General features: G+C 36.9%; 1 pseudogene; it reads left to right on the forward strand.

Moving 5' to 3' along the window:
• Window positions 1-1291: 1291 nt before the first annotated feature.
• LOC106967422 (peroxiredoxin-2-like) overlaps window positions 1292-20678 on the forward strand; it is a 49669-nt pseudogene continuing 30282 nt past the window's right edge.

Below are 20678 nucleotides of genomic sequence, written 5' to 3' on the forward strand. Positions count from 1 at the left end.
GCTCTTCTGGTAGCCCCTCAGATTGCTTCTCCACACGATTCTGTGGAAATACAAATCTAATCTCCAGTGACCCCCTCAATAACCTTCAATAGTCTGTGGTGCTTTTAAGATTAAGACAAAACTTTTTAACATGAACTACCTATACCTCTAGCTTTATCTCATCACACTTCATTCCTTGTTCACTCAGCTCCTATCACACTGGCCTTGTTTGAGTTTTCCCACTCACCCTTTTCTTTTTCTTTTTTTAAATTTCAAGTTTTTATTTAGATTCTAGTTAGTTAACATATATGGTAAAATTGGTTTCAGGTGGAGAATTTAGTGATTCATCAGTTACATGTAACACCCAGCACTCGTCACAAGTGCCCTTTTTAGTACCCATCACCCATTTAGCCTATCCCCCTGCCCACCTCCCTTCATCAGCTCTGTTTGTTCTCTATAGTTCAGAATCTCTTCCTGTTTCCTTCCCAATCTCTTTTTTATTTTCCCTTCCCCCTATGTTTATCAGTTTTGTTTCATAAATTCCACATATGAGTAAAACATATGGTATTTGTCCCACTTACCTTTTTCTTACTAGGTTTTTGCACATGCTGATCCCTGTGTTCAGAACACTTTCCACATCTCCTTGTTAATTCATTTTCATTATTCATCTCAGCATACATCGAACTACTTCAGTTAGCCTTTCTTGAGTTCCCTGACCTCTTTAAAATTCCCCACTTTGTATTTTCTTAGCACCGTAGCCATTACATACATCAGCAGCATTGTAGGCTTCTTGATAATGGTTTACATAGCCTCAATAAAGACAGGGTTGCAACCACCTTTTTGCTCTCCATTTTTCTGATTGGTACATAGTAGGCACTCAAATAGTCATTGAATGAATAAAGATTGAATGCTTTCATCCAGGACATAATTGTTTCTTTATTCTTCTTTTCTGCCACCAGACCTTTAGGTCCTGGAAAGGAAATCATTGTGTTCACCGAATTTAATCACGTAAGCTCAGCAGTGTACCAGTAAAGATAGGCTAGGTTTTGCTGCAGTAATAAATATTCCCAAATGATAGAAGCTTAACACAACAAAAGTTTGTTTCTCTCTTGTTTAGTAAATAGCCCTAATGACTATAGCATATGGGTTCTAGTGTATATATGGGCTAGACACAAAGAAATCAGTTGACCAATAATTCACAGAAAAATCAGAGGAGAATTCTTTATTTAGGTAGCAATCTAAGGATGACTTTCATCACTTTGATACTACAAAAGGTAATCACTTAAGGACATGTCCAATAGGTAACACAGCCATGTGGGAAAGCGCACAGGAGTGCAAAACCAGCACTTGGAAAATTATAGCTTTCAAGGAACTGCTAGAACCCAAGGAAAGAACTTTAGGAGTTACTCTAGACTTCCAGACAGCTCTAAATAGCATGTTGACAGCAATGTGAGTTATGCTGGCTAAAAATAAATAACAGTCCTTGGTCTTCTTGTTCTCTGCTCTTCATGGGTTATTAGACAAAACAGGAAATTAAACATAGGAACCAACCCAATGTTTTCATTTGACTGGATTCATCACACCAAAATGATTTTACCAAATAAGATTTGTTTTATTGTTGCTGTTGTTGTTGTTTTGAAATATTTGTGGGTAATAAAAAATTCTCAGTGTAGGCGGAGTATTCCTAAGTGCTAAGAGACAAGAGGAAAGATACAGCATAGTCCTCACTTAAAATACCACAAAAGTGGGGCACCTGGGTGGCTCAGTTGGTTAAGCCGCTGACTTCAGCTCAGGTCATGATCTTGCACTCTCTGAGTTCAAGCCCCACATCGGGCTCTATGCTGACAGCTCAGAGCCTGGAGCCTGCTTCAGATTCTGTGTCTCCTCCTCTCTCTGCCCCTCTGCCTCTCGTGCTGTCTCTCTGTCTCTCTCAAAAATAAATAAATATTAAAAAAAAATTTTAAATAAAATGAGATACCATGAAAGTACCGGAGAAAATGGTTATTTGAAGGTAACTTGTAGACAAAGTAGAGTGCTATGATTAGCACAAGAAAGGTAAAAAAAAAATTAGTGCCAGGGGAAGAAAACAATTAAATTATAGCCAGAGTTTAAATTAATGGTTGCCAGGTCTACACCATCATTTCTTTTGTCGTTATTGGTTTAAGCTAAAAACATACTTTTTAATTACAGTCACATATTTATTCAGATTGTATTTAAATCAAAGAAGACTCATACACATATTAAAGCCCTTATATGATACCATATTTGCTTGTTTTTCTGTTTTCCTACAAAAGTATGAAATTCTGATGGGTATATTCTCCTTTCTCTCTCTGTATATAATTTTGAATTAAATAAATGAACATTTGAGTGGAAAAAATGAGAAGGAAGGTCAGAACAGTAGATAAATTTCAATTTCTTCACAATTTGCCTAGTTCTGAACTAGTCCTAACTATCATTACATATGTTTGCATTCTGATACAGACCCACATCAGAATCAGGAAGTTTTTCTTGCGAACTGAGAGAGTCAGAAGGTATTTTAACTCTTATTTTTTAAAATTAATGCTGTTGAATCCTGGTGGAGATAGAGAGGATTGGGAGCCACAATAGATAACGAGAGAGGCAGAGATAAGAGTGAAGAGAGAAATAAGCTAGAAAATTAGTGTTGAAGATTCACAATGAGGAAATAGATATTTCCAGTGAGTAAGCACCTCCCGTTTGATATCACTGTTAGGTTTATACAACTAAGTACAGAAGAGGCTTCCAGGTGTAGTCACACAGGAAGTTGAGTCATGGCACGTTAAAACTGAAAGCAGTAAAAATTATTATCAAAAGCCAACTTCGTCTCCTATTACCATGTCTTCTGTCCAAATCCTTGTACTTGGAATGAAGAACTTCTCTAAATTTTAAAGCTTGTTTTAACTTGTAAGACAACAGGATGTGAGCATTTTACATTACATGAAAGAGAAAGAGCTCAAATAGAACACGCTTTAATTTTTTTTCTTTGAATACATTTTCCACTTGTATAAAGAAAAACTAAACCTTAAGAATAGATTTGAAAAGTTGTTCTTATACACTAGCCAGTGTCAGTTATGTTTCTTTGACTACAAGCAAGCAGAACTTGATTTTGGTTATCCTGAGCAACAACAAATGTATTGGGTAGCTACCGGGCAGCAGGGCATTCACTCAAAAGAGAAGCCAAACAACCAGGAGTCTTAAAAAATAGATCAGAGGATAGTTCCAGTACTTTGGGTTGCAAGAAGAAACAATAAGATTATTTTGGACATTGCTGTTGAGATAAATCAGAGCTCAACAATTTTTAAAAATAATGTTTGAGGTAATTTCAGACTTACAATTTTAGAAAATTGGCAAAAATAGGACAGAATTTCCATACATCTCTTCTTTATGGCTCTGTACCATACTGCAACTATTAAAACCAGGAAGTGAACACTGGTGTAGTCTTAACTGAACGAGATACCTTATTTGAATTTGACCGGTTTTTCCGCTGATGTTGTGTGTCTATTCCAGAATTCCATTCAGAATCCCATTTTATTTTAAAATGAAAAACATAACATTTTATTTCTCCTTAGTCTCCTCCAGTTTATAAGTTCCTTTGTCTTTTCTTATCTTTTATAAGTCTCTCCTTGTCCTTCATGATCTTGACACTTTTGAAAGTTATCAATTAGTGATTTGTCGAATATTCTTGAATTCATGGATGTCTGAAATTTTCTCATAATTGAAGTTATATTTTTGAAGTATACCACAGAAATGATATGTGTCCTCCTCGATACATCATATCATGGAGTTCGTGATGTTGATATGTTTGATTACTAGGGATGCTGACCTTGATTGCTTGCCTAACGTGGTTTCCGTTGGATTCCTCCACTGTAAAATTACTGTCATTTCCTTTGTAATTAATAAATATCTTCAGGAGTCACTCTGAGACAAATCCACTTTCTCTTCAAAATTTTGACCAATAATTTTAACATCTATCAGTTGATCTTATCTGCAAAATGTTATTACTTTGGTGTCTGTCAATGGTGATTTCATATTTCTCTCTATGTTACTGATTGAAATTTTGTGTTCAAGAGCTATCTTTTTTCCTAATGTGTTTATTTAATTGTATTTATTTGTATAAATATGGACTTGTGGATTTTTTATTATTTCACAAATATTTGTTTTATTAAAGTATGTTTGACATACAATATCGTAATAGTTTTAGGTGTTGATAATAGTGATTCAATATTTTATACATTATTAAAGGATCCCCATGATAAGTCTGGTCACCATCTGTTACCATGCAAGATTATTACACTACTATCGACTATATATTTCCTATGCTATACATTATATCCCCATAACTTATTTATATTATAACTATATCCCCATAACTTATTTATAACTATAAGTTTGTACTTCTTAATCCTCTTCACCTATTTTGCCCACCTCCCTAAACTCTTATTCTGGGAACCAACAGTTTGTTTCTAATATCTGTGAATCTGTTTCTGTTTTGTTTTGTTTTGTAGATTCCATATATAAATGAAATCAAATAGTGTTTGTCCTTCTTTGTTTGCTGTGTTTCACTTAGAATAATATCATCTAGATTCATGCATGTTGTCAAAAATGTGAAGATTTCCTATTTTTTATGGCTGAGTAATATTTCAATTTTTATATATACCACATTTGTTTTATCCACTCATCCATCAATAGACACTTAAGTTGCTTCTATATCTTGGCTATTGTAAATAATGATGCAATGAACATAGGGGTGCATAAGTCTCTTCAAATTGAGGTTTCATTTTCTTTAGATAAATATTCTTAAGTGGAATTGTTGGATCATATGGTAGTTCTCCTTTTAACATTTTGGGGATATTTATTTTTTATGGGTTATAATCTAATGTGTGTGTGTGGCCTCAAATATTTGGGCTTAGGCCATCAGAAACTTACATAGATTGGTGCCTATGTTTTTGACAAGTCTCTATCTTTTTTTTTAAACACTTTCATACTATCTGTTAACATGTATTTTTCAGGTTTGTCTTATATTTTCACTGCCCCGGTCCTGAAACCAACTATTTCTCCAAGGATCCTTGGTTCCTTTTATTGAAGGGAGTGTTTAGAAACCAGATCTGTGTGGGGCACCTGGGTGACTCAGTCAGTTAAAGAGTCAGACTCTTGATTTCTACTCAGGTCATGATGTCACAGTTGCTGAGATTGAGACCCATGTTGGGTTTTGCACTGACAGCACACAGCCTACTTGGGATTTTCTTCATCTCGCTCTTTCTTTCCCTCCCATGATCACATGCATTCTCTCTCTCTCTCTCTCTCAAAATAAATAAACCAAAAAATAAAGAAACCAGGGGCGCCTGGGTGGCTCAGTCGGTTAAGCTTCCGACTTCAGCTCAGGTCACGATCTCGCGATCCGTGAGTTCGAGCCCCGTGTCGGGCTCTGGGCTGATGGCTCAGCCTGGAGCCTGCTTCCGATTCTGTGTCTCCCTCTCTCTCTGCCCCTCCCCCGTTCATGCTCTGTTTCTCTCTGTCTCAAAAATAAATAAACGTTAAAAAAAAATTAAAGAAACCAGATCTGGGCATTATGTGTGCTCATTGTTACTGATATATCATTGCTTTCCACCTATTTTCAGACAGAGCTAAGGAGCACATGTATGAATACTAATTCAGGCACACTCAAATATTTATGTATCTATCACTTGGACATATATTAAAGACCATGAGTTTTCACTGAGATACTGAATTTTTAATCCAACAAAACCTTCATTTTTGGCTTTCATCCTTTGCTTTCTATCTTTGTACTCCAACAGTGACAAACCTGGCTCTTACTACCTACCATATGTTTACTTATTTATTTAAATCTAGTATACTTAAGAATTGTTTCTGAATTTCTCACTCATATCTCTGTAAGAAACATTTTTATCACTGGATCACAGCACTTATACACAGTTTTTTTGGCCTTGAAATATCCCAAGTTATATGCGTAAGTTCTTTTTTTCCTACCTCTCTCCTACTGCAAATAAATGTGGTTGCTCTTCGTATGACTTATATAATAGAGTTCATTTGTTGGTGTTTATATTCTATTTTGGGTTCCTCCCTAACCTCACTGGTTTTCATTTGTCTCTTTTTTGAGTATGTGAAACATTACTATGGATCTATACATCAGAGCTATACCAAAAAATACCCTCAGAGAAGTGTGATTTAGTCCTGTTCCTGCTACCCTGTTGCTTTCCCGCCCCCCTTGTTGCCATCCCTTTCCCTCACTCTTTATAGGTAATCAGTTCTTCTTAGTTTCTGGTTTGACCTTCCAGTACTTATTTTGCACAAATGAGCTTACAAATGTGTATTTTCTTAGATCCCCTGTTATCTTATGCTTTGTGTTTTTCACTTAACAGCATATCCTTGAAATCATTCCATATCAGTTTGTAGATGTCTTCCTAATGCTTATATTACAGCTATACAGGACTTGCATCATGTGGATGTGCTAGAGTGTACTCAACCACTTTCCTATGTATGGATGGATGTTTATGTTGTTTCAGTATTCTGTTCCTACAAACAACGAATGACCTGATGCATATGTGTTTATTCTTGGTGGTGTCTTTTTACAGCAGATTTCTAAAAGTGTGATTGCTAGGTTGAAAGATGTATGCGTATGCAGTTCTGTTGCGTATTGCTAAATTTCTCTCCAGAAGGGCTGTTACATATTTGCATTCCTACCTGGCAATTTCCCGTGACAGTCTCACTGACAGAATGTTCTATTGTATTTTTTTTTTTGCAGTGTGATATATGAAAAATGATATTTTAGCATTGTCTTAATTTGCGATTCTTTCATTATGTGTGAGTTTGAACTTTTTTTCCTTGTGTTTGAGGAGAATTGTGTGTGTGTGTGTGCGTGTGTGTATGTGTGTGTGTGTGTTGACAATTGTTCATATCTTTGTGACATTTTTATTGGGTTGTAATTTTTCTCTCAATTTTAAGAGTTATTTATATGCTAGGGACATTAGCTGTTTGATATACATTGTGGATAATTTCTCTCAGTTTTCTTTATACTTCATTTACGGTGGTTTTTTTCATGCAAATTAGAAAAAAAAGAAAAGAAAACAACTACAGCCAAGTTTACCTATCTTACTGCCTCTGGATTTTGAGACACAGTCAGAAAGCCTTTGCTTATAATGAGGTTAAAGAGGAATTCATCTTTGTTTTCTCTTATTATTTTTTCGGTTTCATTGTTCAATTATATTCCTGATTCATTTGTTGTTTATTCTTGTTTATGGTGTGAGATATGGATCTAATTTTATTTTTTTCCAAAAGACCCCTTACTTGACCCAGCACTATTTATTTCAGAGTGTCCAGCTTCACAGTGCTATCTTTGTCAGATTTTAAGTTTCCATTTGTTTGTGTCCAGTTATGGACTTTGTATTCTAATCTACTGATCTATTTGTCTAGAAATGTACAGTAACACACTCTTAATTATAGAGACTCTATAAGAGTATGTTTTAATATCTACTAGGCTAGCCCTCATAAATTTTCTTTAGCCATATTTTCCAGATTATTCCTGCATGTTTGTTTCTCCATATGAATTTTAATAGCATACTATCTAACTGTAAAAATAGCTTATTTGCATTTTTATTTGGATTGCATTAATTTTATGAATCAACTGACATCTTTATTTTGAGGCATTCTATTCAAGAACAGGACATGTCTTTCCATTTTTCATATCTACTTTATGACTTTTGGGAGTATTTTATAGTTTTCCTCATAGAAACTTTATACATTTGGTATTAGATCTATTCCTAAGTAGTCTATTTTATTTGATGCTCTTTTAAATGTAATTTTCCCTCTACCTTTATGCTTAACTTTATTACATGTGTATATGAAGGATGTTGATTTTTCATGTTAATATTTTGTTTCTTCACTGAATTATCTAATTGTTTGAGTTAGTTTTATCTGATTCTCTAGGGATTTTCAAGTGCACTATTTATCTGCAAGTAAAGATAGTATTCTTATTTTTATCCTTTTGTTGACTTCTCTTGTGTAATTATTTTGGCTAATAATTCTAGTACAATATCAACTAATAGAAGAGATAGTAGAAATGCATGTAGTATTTTCCCATTTAAATAAGATAATAGCTTAAGTACGGTATACACACACACACACATTTTGAAAAAACATGTATGTGCAAATTCTTACTTGGTTTTTTTTTTTATTTTTTTTTAGATAACGGGTGTTGAATTTTGCCAAAGGTATTTGTAGCACTTATGAATATAATTGTAATTTTCCCCTAGAAATAATATAATATTTGAAATTAATAGATTTTTTAATATTAAGCCAACTTTGCATTCCTAGAATGAATCCTACTTGGTGATAGTGTATTATTTTCTTAGCCCTAATCTCCAATATTTAGGATGTGATTCTAATATTTGGGCCTTTAAGGAAAAGATTAAATTAGAATGAGCTCACAAGGAGGATTGGCCTATCTCCTCTGTCACAAGACCCTCTTCCTTATCTCTCCGACCTCATATGCTACTCTGCTTACTCACTTCACTCCAGCTATACTGGCTTCCCACCTATTCATTGAATACATGGGAACATGCATTTCTCAGCACTTTTGTAATTGCCATTCTGTGTTCATGGAGACATCTCCCCCCATACACACAGGAGCATGGCTTGCTTTTTTACTCTGTGGTAGGCTCAGTAATGGCCCCCAAAGATATCTGGTTTCTCATCCTTGGGACCTGCAAATGTTCTCTTACAAGGCAATGGAGTTTTTCAGATGTGATTAAATTCAGGATCTGGAGATGGAAGGATTATCCTGAATTATCCAAATGGGTCCTAAGTATAATCATGAGTGTGCTTATGAGACGATGCAGAGGGAAATGAGATGCAGAAAAAGCAATGTGATCACGAAAGCCACATACTGTATTTCTGGCTTGAGAGATGGAGGAAGGAGCTCTGAGCCAAGGAACGTAATCTAGAAACTGGAAAAGGTCAGAAAACAAATTCTTCCTTAGGGGCCCCAGAGGAAGTGTGGCCCTACTGACACCATGATTTCCTCCCAGTGAAACTGATTTCAGACTTCTGACCATCAGAAATATAAAAGAGTAAATGTATATTGTTTTAAGCCACTCGATGTGTGATAATTTGTTACAACAGCGATAAGAAACTCATATACCAGTATTTGCTTAAATGTCACCTTGTCACTGAGCTCCTCTCTGGCAGCCTAATTGAAAAAACTGCAACCTCCATACCCCCTCTCTATTCATTTTCCTGGATTTTAATTTTCTCTGTAGCCATTGCCATCCTATTAAATAATTTACCTGTTGTTTTGGTTGTTTCTGTCTTTCCCCAATGAAGGTATGTTATATGAGGGAAGACTTCGGTCTGCTTGGTTCACTGCTTTGCGTGCAGCACCCAAATAGTATCTAGGAAATAGAATTTTCATTCAGGAAATTACATTGAACAGATGTATATCTCTTAGCACAGGGTGTGTGCAAAAGAAAAGGAACACAAATCAAGAATTTATCAAAGATATAGTAGACTCTGAACTTGAGAGTGTGACAGTCCTGAATAGCCTAAAATGAAAGAGGGAATTTGCCTACAGGAGGATTGGATGGATGGATGGATGGGTGGGTGGATAGATGGTTAGATGGATAGATAAATCCTATTAATTCTGTTTCTCTGGAGAACCCAAGTGTGTGTGTGTGAGGGCGGGGGGTGTAAAATAGATCTGGGAGATCTGTTATAAGGACTTGTATCATGTGACTGAGGTTGAGAAGTCTCAAGATCTGTATTTAGCAAGCTGGAGACCCAGAAGACTGATCATGTAAGTTACATCTGAGTCAAAGTCCTGAGAACCAAGAGAACCAATGTCTCATCTCTACCATCAGGCCAAAGTAGTACCTTTTTACACAGCTTTTTTGTTGTATTTAAGTCTTCAACTGATTGGATGAAAGCCACCCACCTTAGGGAAGGCAATCTCTTTTACTCTATCTACTGACTCAAATGTTAATCTTATTAAAAAGCACACAGAGATACTCAGAAGAATGTTTGTCCAAGTGTCCAGGCGTCCATTTTTTTTGTCCTTTGTTTTTTTGAAAATTCAAAACTATGCATTGTATGCAGCGTTGGATATTGTGACCACAATCTTCCCAGTATTAAAAAAATCTAAAGACCTTAATGCAGCTTTATGTGGAGTACAAGCTATGATTGGTTTAAAAGTGGGTGTTTCAGAAAACCTTGTATTTATTAATTTATTTTTGTTTATTTTTAATTTTTTTAACGTTTTATTTAATTTTGAGACAGGGAGAGACAGAGCATGAACAGGGGAGGGTCAGAGAGAGGGAGACACAGAATCCGAAACAGGCTCCAGGCTCTGAGCTGTCAGCACAGAGCCCGACGCGGGGCTTGAACTCACGGACCGCGAGATCATGACCTGAGCCGAAGTCGGCTGCTTAACCGACTGAGCCACCCAGGTGCCCCGAAAACCTTGTATTTAGTTGAAATATATTTAAAAACAGATACAAAATATACTCAGTATTTTTGTTTGGGTTGATGAAAATTTGCTTACATTAAAATGGATAAAATTACATGTCAGTGAAAAGCTTTTTTAAAAAATTGACACATAAAATTAACCGTCACAGGTCCATCTCTTTTCAAACTGGTACCCATACACATCTCCTTAAACCATACTTCATCTTCAAATAGAGACAATGACAAGGTAATAAATCTGACTAACATGATACAACTATTCTATGTCCTACATCTGCTTTACCCAGTCTACTGATTCAAATGCTAATCTCATTCAAGAACTCTCACAGACACACCAGAATTATGTTTGACCTAATGTCTGGGCATCCAGTGGCCTTGGCAAGTTGACACATAATATTAATCATCACAGGGTATAATGAACTCTCTGAATGTAGTGGACTAAGATGGGGGTGGGGGACTGGATGTGCTCAAAACTAAAGGCCTCCACTTTTCCTTCTTTAACCATTTTGTCGGGACTCCTTACAGAAAGATTAGCTCCAGATGGGGAGGATTCGGATACATTCTTTGGGGGCAAAAGCAAAAGAGGCAAAATAAATCCTTGTAGCTCCGTTTATTTTTTATGAGAATGTGATGGGAGAAGTACATAATTTCCGTAACGGAAGAGCCCAGCATGCAAGCTCTCTTTTGAAGGAGCAGAGAGAGGAACAACTGCATTCCTTTCAGGACTGGTGCAGAACTCCTTCTAGGGAGAGAAGAGTCATGTTTGGTTATAAATATGAGGATGAGGCCCTTTAGGCATGAGCAGCTGTTTTGCAATAAAACAGAGGGCCAGCTAAATTGTTCTGCAACAGAAATTATCTAAAACATTGGGTGGGAGCTACGGCCGAGTGAGTTTGGTTTGAGGAAAAAGGGGGCAATATGGTGCAAAGCTAAAATCCTAGTAAAAAAAAAAAAAAGTTCACTGCAAATTCCCTGGATAAGCTCAATGACTTTTAGGGCTAGAGATGTCTAATAGTCAATGTTGTTTTTCCTGTGCAGCTAAGTAAACCTACCTCTCCCACTATTGTCTCTAAATTCTTAAGTAAAAACTGAAATATTTGTCATCTTGGGCTGGAGGAATTGGGGAGAATAAATGTATCAGTCTGTGACTAGAAGAGGTTGTGGGGTATAGAACAAAGTATTATATACATGGTAGACATAATTTGGAATGGAGATTGACAAGCAAGCTGAAATAATATGGAGAAATGTATCCTGCCCTCCACATCTCTACCCAAATAATCATAAGGCATTTGAGGAATTCAAGCCAATGTCCTACAAATAATTAAGGATCTAACCACCACAACCAGCTGGACAAATTAAGCATTTCTATATGTTTATATTACAAGAAACATTCCTATCACAGTTCTTTATTTGGCTTTCTAAAAACATTGTTGGCCTATATAGGAAGCCACACCTGGGGTGAAAGTCAAAAGGATTATGAAATCTTGCATGGGGTATTTTGGCCCACATTCCTTTCTTTCCTCTTAAAAACTAAGCTCTGGCACATTTGTTCTGGGTTGTTTTCTCTTCCTTTCTGTGGCTCTGTGTGCATGCTGTTGCTTTTGTATTTGTGCTCAGTGCTGTGTTCTCTGAAACTTGTATCAGTCAGAGCCTTCCTTTCAAAACAGAACTGACGTGGAGAAGATCTGGAAGTCCACATTGGGGTCTCACTTGGAGACGTGCTTGGAAATCAAACAATCAATGCAAACCATATTATTAATCAAAATAGGCTCAAAGGACATTTGCCTGGCAGCACTGGAGAGCAGTAATAAAATTATATAAATGCCTGTGGGTAGTTACAGATGAAACAAATATTTCTTTACTTGTACAACGAGAGATAAATGGTAAAGCACATTAGGGTTTGAAGGGCCCTTTTGGAGAAGAGCTGTCAGAGTGGCCATTTACATACCTCAGCTGGTTGTCAGAGTCTTCTGTGCATCCTAATAGCTCCTCTGCTGTGACTGCCAGGGACCGTCATTCACATCTCATAAAATAAGCTAAGAGTCGGCATCTCTTCATTGTTTCAAACTGGAGGCTAAACAGTCTTCAAGGCAGTGACACCTGGAAATGAGAACTAAGTTATGCCTAGGATTTGGAACACAGCTGGGTCTTAGTTTTTTTGAGTCTTTCATTGGTTCATTCATTTAGCCAACAGATTCTTCCTGAATTCATCATAGGTACACACTTCTGCAGGATACAAACGTGACTTAGATGCATATTCTTATATAAAGGAACTTCCAATTCAAAATGAGAGAAACAGTATGTACACATATAGTCAAAAGTGCCACAGGTCAGAAGTTAAACGTTATGAAACTATCACTAGGTGTATTATTTTAATGACTGTCCTTATTTTGTCTTTAGGGACTGCCATGGACAAGGCACTATAGATAAGAGGTCTATGCTTCCTGCCCCCAATTTTTCACCTTTTACTGATTCCTCAACCCACTGTCGTCTGACATTCACCCTCACCAACCCATGAGAAATGTTCTTTACAAACATCACCAATGACCTCCTAATGCTAAAACCTTCAGTAGATCTTCACTCTTCAAGCAACTTGATGTTCATATCTTCACTTCTTCCTTTATTTTCTGCTCAGTCAGTAGTCACAAGATGGACAAACCTTTCCATCAATAAACTGGTTTCACCCTCAGCTTCCAAATTGGGCCTGTCCTAGTTTTTCCCCCTGGCTTACTGACTTCTTTTTTCTAGCTCTCTCCACTGGTTCTTCTCCCTAGGTCTGAGATGACAAGGAAAGTGTCTCCCCAGTTTTTGTCTTGGCATCCTTTCCTCCTCTCTACTCTTTCCTGCTCCCCTTTCCTTGGAAAACCTCACACATGAACACAGCTTCTTCTATCCGCTTTATGCTGTGGACTTCCAGATTTCTATCTTTAGTAGTAACATTTTTGTGTATTCTCTATTTCTAAAGTTCCCAGTGAGTACAATCTCCTAGATAATTCTCAGGCATCCCAAACTCTTAGTTTTAAAATTAAACTCATTAAATTCTTTCTATCTGTACTCCCCATCTGCCCCAATCTGCCCCAATCGTATCTCCCTTATCTCCAAATGATTCTACCGTAGTGACAGCAATGGTTAAGCCAGAAAGCTAGGGGTCATACTTCCTTCGTTCTGCTTGACTCTTGTCAAATCGTTAATATCATCTGAACCCACCACATCTTCGTCTACAGAGTTAATCATGGCCCTCGTTATATTTTACTTAAACTTTTGAAATAGCTCCTAGTGAGTCTTTTTATTTCTTAGCTTCTCCTCCAACCTGCCCTTCACACTGGTAGCAGAATTATCTGTGAGAAATTTCAAATAGTTGAAGTAGCTGCCAAGTGGTTACCTATGTCCCTATGTCCTGGTGTTTCTTTCCAGAACAATATAGATCAATAAGGAGGGAAGAATAAAACTATACCAAAACAACACCTTCAGCATAATTTACAGAGAATAATAAACTTATTTATAATAAGTAAATTCTAAGAAAGCCAAAACAGTAAATCCAAGTTGAGATTTCTAACACTGCCATTCAGTACCTCCTACCCCAAGGCCTTGAGGTAAGCAAAGGAGGCCATGAACCATTATGGAGGGAGAAGATGGGAACTAGAGTTAGCCTAGAGTTGATCCAAAGTGGGAAATATCAATTCCCCCTAGGAGGTCTGAAAATACTAAACTTTTGCCCAATAGATCCGAGTGTAGACCACAGGAAGGAGTTTGAACATTTGTGAGATTTTGGGGGGCAGTCTTTGAATGGTATAGCTTCTGAGGAGAAAAAGGCAAAAGGGAAGGTAGAAATGCCACTTGGCGATTAAGTGGTGTCTTAGTTTGTTCAGGCTGCTATGACAAAATCCCATACACTGGATGGCTTATACACAGCAGACATTTCATGTTTATAGTTCTGGAGACTGGAAATCTGAGCTCAGAGTGACAGCATGGTTGGGTTAGGGCCCTCTTCCAGGTCACAGACTTCTTGTTTTATCCTTTCATGGTGGAAGAGGTGACATCTGTCTCTCGGGGGTCTCTTTTATAAGGGCAATAATCCCATTCATGACAGCTTTACCCTCATGATCTAATCACCTCCCCAAAGCCCCACCTCCTAATTCCATCACTTTGGGGTTTAAGATTTTAACATTGGTATTTTGTGGGGGACACAAATATTCAATCTAAAGCAACATGTGTAAAAATTTCCCCTCCAAAATAGCTATCTTTTTCATCAGATTTTCAGAAACATCCATCAGCCAAAACAGCTTAAGAACCTTTGCTTTTGATAGAGGTAGGGAAGGTCTGTCAAGATATGTCATTGCCTTGGGAAAAGAACTATTAGAAAAACACCATATGTGCTTTGGAAGGAAGTGAACCAGTGGGAGCATTTATTTCAGATGATCAGGCAAAGAATAAATATATCCACGATAATTAGACTAAAGGTTTATAGTGAGGACTGATATTGTGTAGATTACCAGATTAAGTCTAGATTATTCTGCCTGGAGAATGATGAACAGTGAGGAAATAATTTCAAGATACAAGAAAAATACTGAGAGATGATTTATTTCTGAGCTAGACTAAATGATGGAAGGGTGACAGTAGGCATCCTATATTATTATACAGAAAGTACATAATAGCATCAGCTATTGGACTATAGCCACAAGGACAGACTGGGCTATTTGTGGTATCCTACCAGGGAATGAAATTTACCCAAAAGATGAATCAAACATAGCATATTTGTTTTTGAGTTTTTGTTTATTTGTTTGGCTCCATGTGGAAAGTGCTCATTAATCTACCTAATAGCAGGGTTACTATTATTTCACAACAATATTTTGTAGATACCAGAGGCTTGGCTATAGAATTTCTATATCTAGTTTCATTATTATCATCATTATTATCAGGGCTAACATTTATTTGCTCCGTGTTTCTTACTGTAATATGAAGTTAAATGCACTATCATATTTAATCCATAACAAAAGTCCTCATGTGATATATGCTATTATATCAGTTTCAGGGAAAGGAAAACTGAGCCTGAGAATAAGTAGTTCAGTTCCCACAGGGAGTACACACCTAGGTCTGTGTTATGCTGAGACCCATTCTGCTATGTTTCTGGCAGTTTATTTCCATTTTACTTCGAGGGAGCATTGGACAAGAGAATTAGCATTAAGAGAACTTGGTATCATCTCTTGCCTGGAAACAGTGATTCAGAATGATGTATACTCTAAAAAAGAATGAAAAACGTTGATGAGGATTTGCATCAAACCTCAAAAACATTGCAAAGTAGCACAACAGAGCAGTCCCAGGGGAAATTGCAAAGGGAGGGGGAAAGAATATGGAGACTTCGAGAAAAGGAGAGAAAGGAGGATGGAGAAAATAGAAAAAGGAGAGTCAGTGAGCAGGGACTGAAAACGTCTAAGAAGAACAGGAACATGCTGCTTCCCCTTCGTCTCCACCCACAGAAGCACTTGTGCTGAACTGTGTGAAAATCTGTGAAGGATTGAGGAAAAACCCACATTTTATTATCATCTCTTCTAAGTTATTTATTGAGAATTATTATAGAAATCAAGAAAACCATTTCCTTTCCTATATAGTTTTCTGCAGTTTCCTAGCTTTTGGACCTTTTACTTCATAAATTTTTGTTGATTTATGAACTCTCCAAAGCATAATTGTTTAAGCATAATTTTTAACTACTGGCTTAAACTGTTTTTCCTACATATTTTGTGTGTAACTTTTAAAAATCATTTCCTTTAACATTTAATCAGTACAAATAGAATAAAGGAATTTACATATTCCAGAATTACAGATAATTCCCTTGTCAATGAGTTTTAAATAATAGAATTTTCTATCCCTGGCAATTGGCTAACAATAATAATGGCAGCTTCTGAGTGCTGACAATGTATCAAGCACTGTGCTCAGAGTTTAACATGTATTAACTCATTTAATGAGCAAATCAGCACTACAATCCTGTGGGGAACATTGTGGTAGAGAAGGCTGGTTGCCTACAAATCTACTTTTCCTTTTCTCTTTTGCATCCAGACGTTATCTAAGTGACACAGCCCTCGCTAAAGGACTCAATTTCCAAGCCCACCTTGCACCTTCACGCACCCACATGAATGAGTACTGACCTGTAGGGTGTGCACAGATCTGCTGTGTGAAACTTTAGACCATTGGGAGATCCTTCTTTGTGAACCCACCCTCTACCCCCACTTCCTCTTTTTTAACTCTTTGAAATGCAGCGATGATTGCTAATGGTTCAGTAGCTAGTATGGACCATGGTAGCCTGAGGATAGAAGCCAGTGCTGAGCATAAGTGAACAGACAGATCAAAGAATCCTGGGTTCTGGATAACTTTCTGGAGCCATTGTACCAGTTGTAAACTGCTTATATCTGTACTTCTTGTACGAGAGAGATTTAGCCATCGATGTTTAAGCCATTGTTTGGGAGAGTCTTTCACGTGCTGTCCCACAGGATTCTTAACTGCTATGCAGGTATTGTTATCTCAGTTTTATGGAAGAAGAATCTTATAGCTTAACCATGTTATGAGGCTTTTATAGTATTTGGGTTCAAACTAGAGTCTGTTTGACTCTAGAACCCAACAATTTGCTACTAGATTAATATTGATAGTATTAATTTTATTAACAAAATTAATTTTAATGTCAATACCCACATCATGTACAATTCAACAGCATTCTTTTCAAATCAGTAATAGTACTTTATGCAGGGGTAGAGACCATAGCTAATCAAGCCAAGGTCGTGAATACCTTTCCCAAGGAAGTTGGACTTATTTCAGTAGCCACAATCTGTTGGTGCCTTTGGCTATTCCTCAGCCCATGCCACAAGCTGCCTAGTAATCACAGAGAAAGCTGGATTAGGGTGTGCACAACTGCTCACCACCAGTGAGAAACAACATAGAGTACTGCCCATGAGGCACTGTATATGTGTGTGTTCACCAAAAGATATGTATTCTAGACATGTCAATCAGTTCACCTGCTGCAATCTACTTTTCTTTCTTACATATCCTCGACTGTAACCACAGCCATTTACTTCAAGACCCTCTCTGCCCTACTCCTGCTCCAGAGGCTAATTCGACTATGGCAGCACTTAATATTAGCCAAGCCCTCCGTAGATCAGGCTAAGTCAATTAGATTGTCCGTTCTAACAAGAGAGACCATAGCCTTCCTTGTAACAGCCTAATGGTTGTGTAATTTCCAGATTTGAAGTCATCTGTATTTCGTGTCTATGTAAAACTTATAAATAGCCGAAAGAAACTTCTTAGGCAGAAGAATGAAACACACATATAAAAGAAGGGGTTTAGACAACACACAGTTGTGCTAGTTGAAAGTTCATAGCACCACTTGCATGATTACCTTCCATTTATTCTCAAGATTCCAACCTCTGCTTCATTTCTCAGAAGCCTTCACTATACACTCAAAATCAACTGAGCTCTGCATCTAATATTTCTACTCTGTACAATTTTACTACTTTCAAAGTATTTTCAATAATTGGCTAATGTCTCATTTTTCTGCTGCTTAGACAGTGCCTGGAACATAGAGGTTACTCAATATATATGTGTTAGAGACACTATGACCTGAGAGAATGAGGTAGTTCTCTTAATCCATGACGTTCTTGTCATGGTCCCAGTTAGATATAATTGTACTTTGGTTTCTATTTCTGAGTGTCCAATAAATTACAATGTTTATGATTATCATAATAACCCTACTTTCTCTTTCTGTTTTGGCTTAATATATATCTGTTTCTTGAAAACAAAGGAAATATAATTAGAGAAAATGTGTATAAAATAAATAGGCAGTTAGGTAAACAAAGAAGGGAAAGACCAAAAATTTAGAAAGTGGAAATTGCATCATGTGAAATAGTAGAGATATTTGGTTCATTCATTAATACATGTTTAAAATGGGTGTAATTATGATTCGTATGATAACATCATATCAAACTTCCATTTAACCAGCAGTTAAAGAATATCCTTTGACTCCACACTATTTTTAATAAATGGTGACATTCAAATTGAAGAATGGTGTAGATTTTCGTCATTGATCTTTTTTTTTTCTTATCCCAATGAGGGAGAGGTATAAGAATTAGCAGTGCCAGAAATAAGTGAAGAAAACTTATAGGAATTGATGTTTTTTAGAAAGTTCACATGGGTGACTGGCATGCCCATGAGAACCTCCTGACTGAGGAAAATAATGGTTTAAAAGCCTCTGTTCAACCTAGCAACTTAAATGTGAATTTCTGTTATATTTTGCAAATTCATTTAGATATAAATGATAAATAATAAAAAATCATAGATCAGGGTGGCAGACAGGGAATAAACAGGTTTGTGTCTAGCACTTTGGAAGAAGAGGTTGACTAGAACAATTTAAGCTAAGAGATGCCACACCATTGCTTTTCTTGAAATCATGCTTCATAGGTAACAGATGGCACAAAATCAATAGCTGATTAGAGAATAACACTTGGCATTCTATCTTGTGGGTGGGAGGAAAAGGGTGTTTAAATTTTAAGGGAAAAACAGCTCATAAGCAAGATTGGCATACAAAGACTGAGAAGAATGCTAAAGGAAAGAATCACTTTCTTTCCATTTAATGTCCAGAAAAGAAGTGAGCAGAATTCTGTTTGTCACAGCTTAAGTCAAAATGATAATTTCCTATGGGCTTATTTCCTAGAGCTTATTGTTTAATTTCAAATTATTGGTACTACTGGGGCCACATTCCCTCTTTCCTTGGGTAAACTTACATGACCATTTCTTTATGTGATTTTGTATACGGAAAAAAAAAAATCAAGGACTGAGGAGACAAATGGTGCTCAAGCCCCATCAAGGGACCTTATTGTCATTTCACTAGCCATCTTGTTATACTAAATTATGCGTCTTCAGGGGAAAAGTTCCATGAACTCTTGTCTGTCTTCCTCTTCTCGTCTCAGGTTATTCATGCTGATTTTATGTAGACCCGCTCTCTCAGGTGTGTTGTGTCCCTTCCTCTTCTACCTTTCATCATTGCCAGATAGCAAATATAGAAGAGAATGTTCAGAAATAGTGATAGATGTCCTGTGGTCTTGCTTGTGTGTGTGTGTGTGTGTGTGTGTGTGTGTGTGTGTGTGTGGAGAGACAGAGACAGAGAGACAGAGATTGAGTTATGGACAGGGTTTGAAGTTAGTTGATACTAAGACTAAAACTCAGCAAAACCCAGGAGTTTATATAAGAACCTTGAGTTTTTGAAGGTGTATATGGCAAATTAGCACAGACTTTATAAAGGAAATATTCATTACCTCTGGAAAAATGCAAAATCAGATTTCCAGTCTAAGAAATGTGGCAGGCAGCCAGACATTTGTCTGTAAAAGCACAAATGAGATGTTCATCTTGAACCAAGATTGGGGAGAACAAATGGACAAGAAATACATGGGTGTGTGTTTGTCATTACTGCCATTCCGTTTTCTTCAGAAAAGCTTTTATGACAAAACTTCTAATGCTGTTAATCTTACAGGCAGAGGACCAGAATGAGGGAAGTCATTACAAGTTACTAGAGCCAGATGGGGGTCCAGGGCCAGCCCCTCTGAAGATCTTTAGCTTTTGTTGGAGGGACCAAAAACAATGTTTATCATTTTGAAGTTGAAACTGTCCTGCTTGTAGGTCTTCTATTAAAGGCCTCAGGTATGAGATCTGAGCCCATCTGTAGTTAAGAAAGGTAATAGAAACTCCCTAAAAGTACCTGGAGCTACATCTTAGTGTGGGATAGGTTCTAAAGTTAAATTTAAAGTGAAATTCTCATCTATCCAAATTTAGGCAAAAGTAGTTTTGGATTTTTATGTCAGTCAATTTAGATTATGTTGTCCTGCAGTAATAAGTGGCCCCCAAATTTCAACCATTTAAACACAAAGATTTATTTCTTTTTCATGTTACATATTGGTTAGATTTACTTGCAGGTTGATTCTATGGGTCTCCTTCATTCTGGGATTCAGATTTCAGGAACAGCTCACTTCTGGTACATGATATTTTCATGGTAGAAGATGAAAGAGCCAAGGGGAAACCATTTGATGACTCTTTAAATTCAGTTATAAAAAATTTCACCCCTGCTTGTGTGCCACTGGCCACAGTAAGTCACGTGGCCAAGGATGAAGATGATGACAGTGGGAACTATATCGCTTCCACTGGGAAAGATGTGGCCAGTCACATGCACTGAG

Source organism: Acinonyx jubatus, chromosome B4 (assembly GCF_027475565.1).
Source record: "Acinonyx jubatus isolate Ajub_Pintada_27869175 chromosome B4, VMU_Ajub_asm_v1.0, whole genome shotgun sequence".
Classification (NCBI taxonomy): domain Eukaryota; kingdom Metazoa; phylum Chordata; class Mammalia; order Carnivora; family Felidae; genus Acinonyx; species Acinonyx jubatus.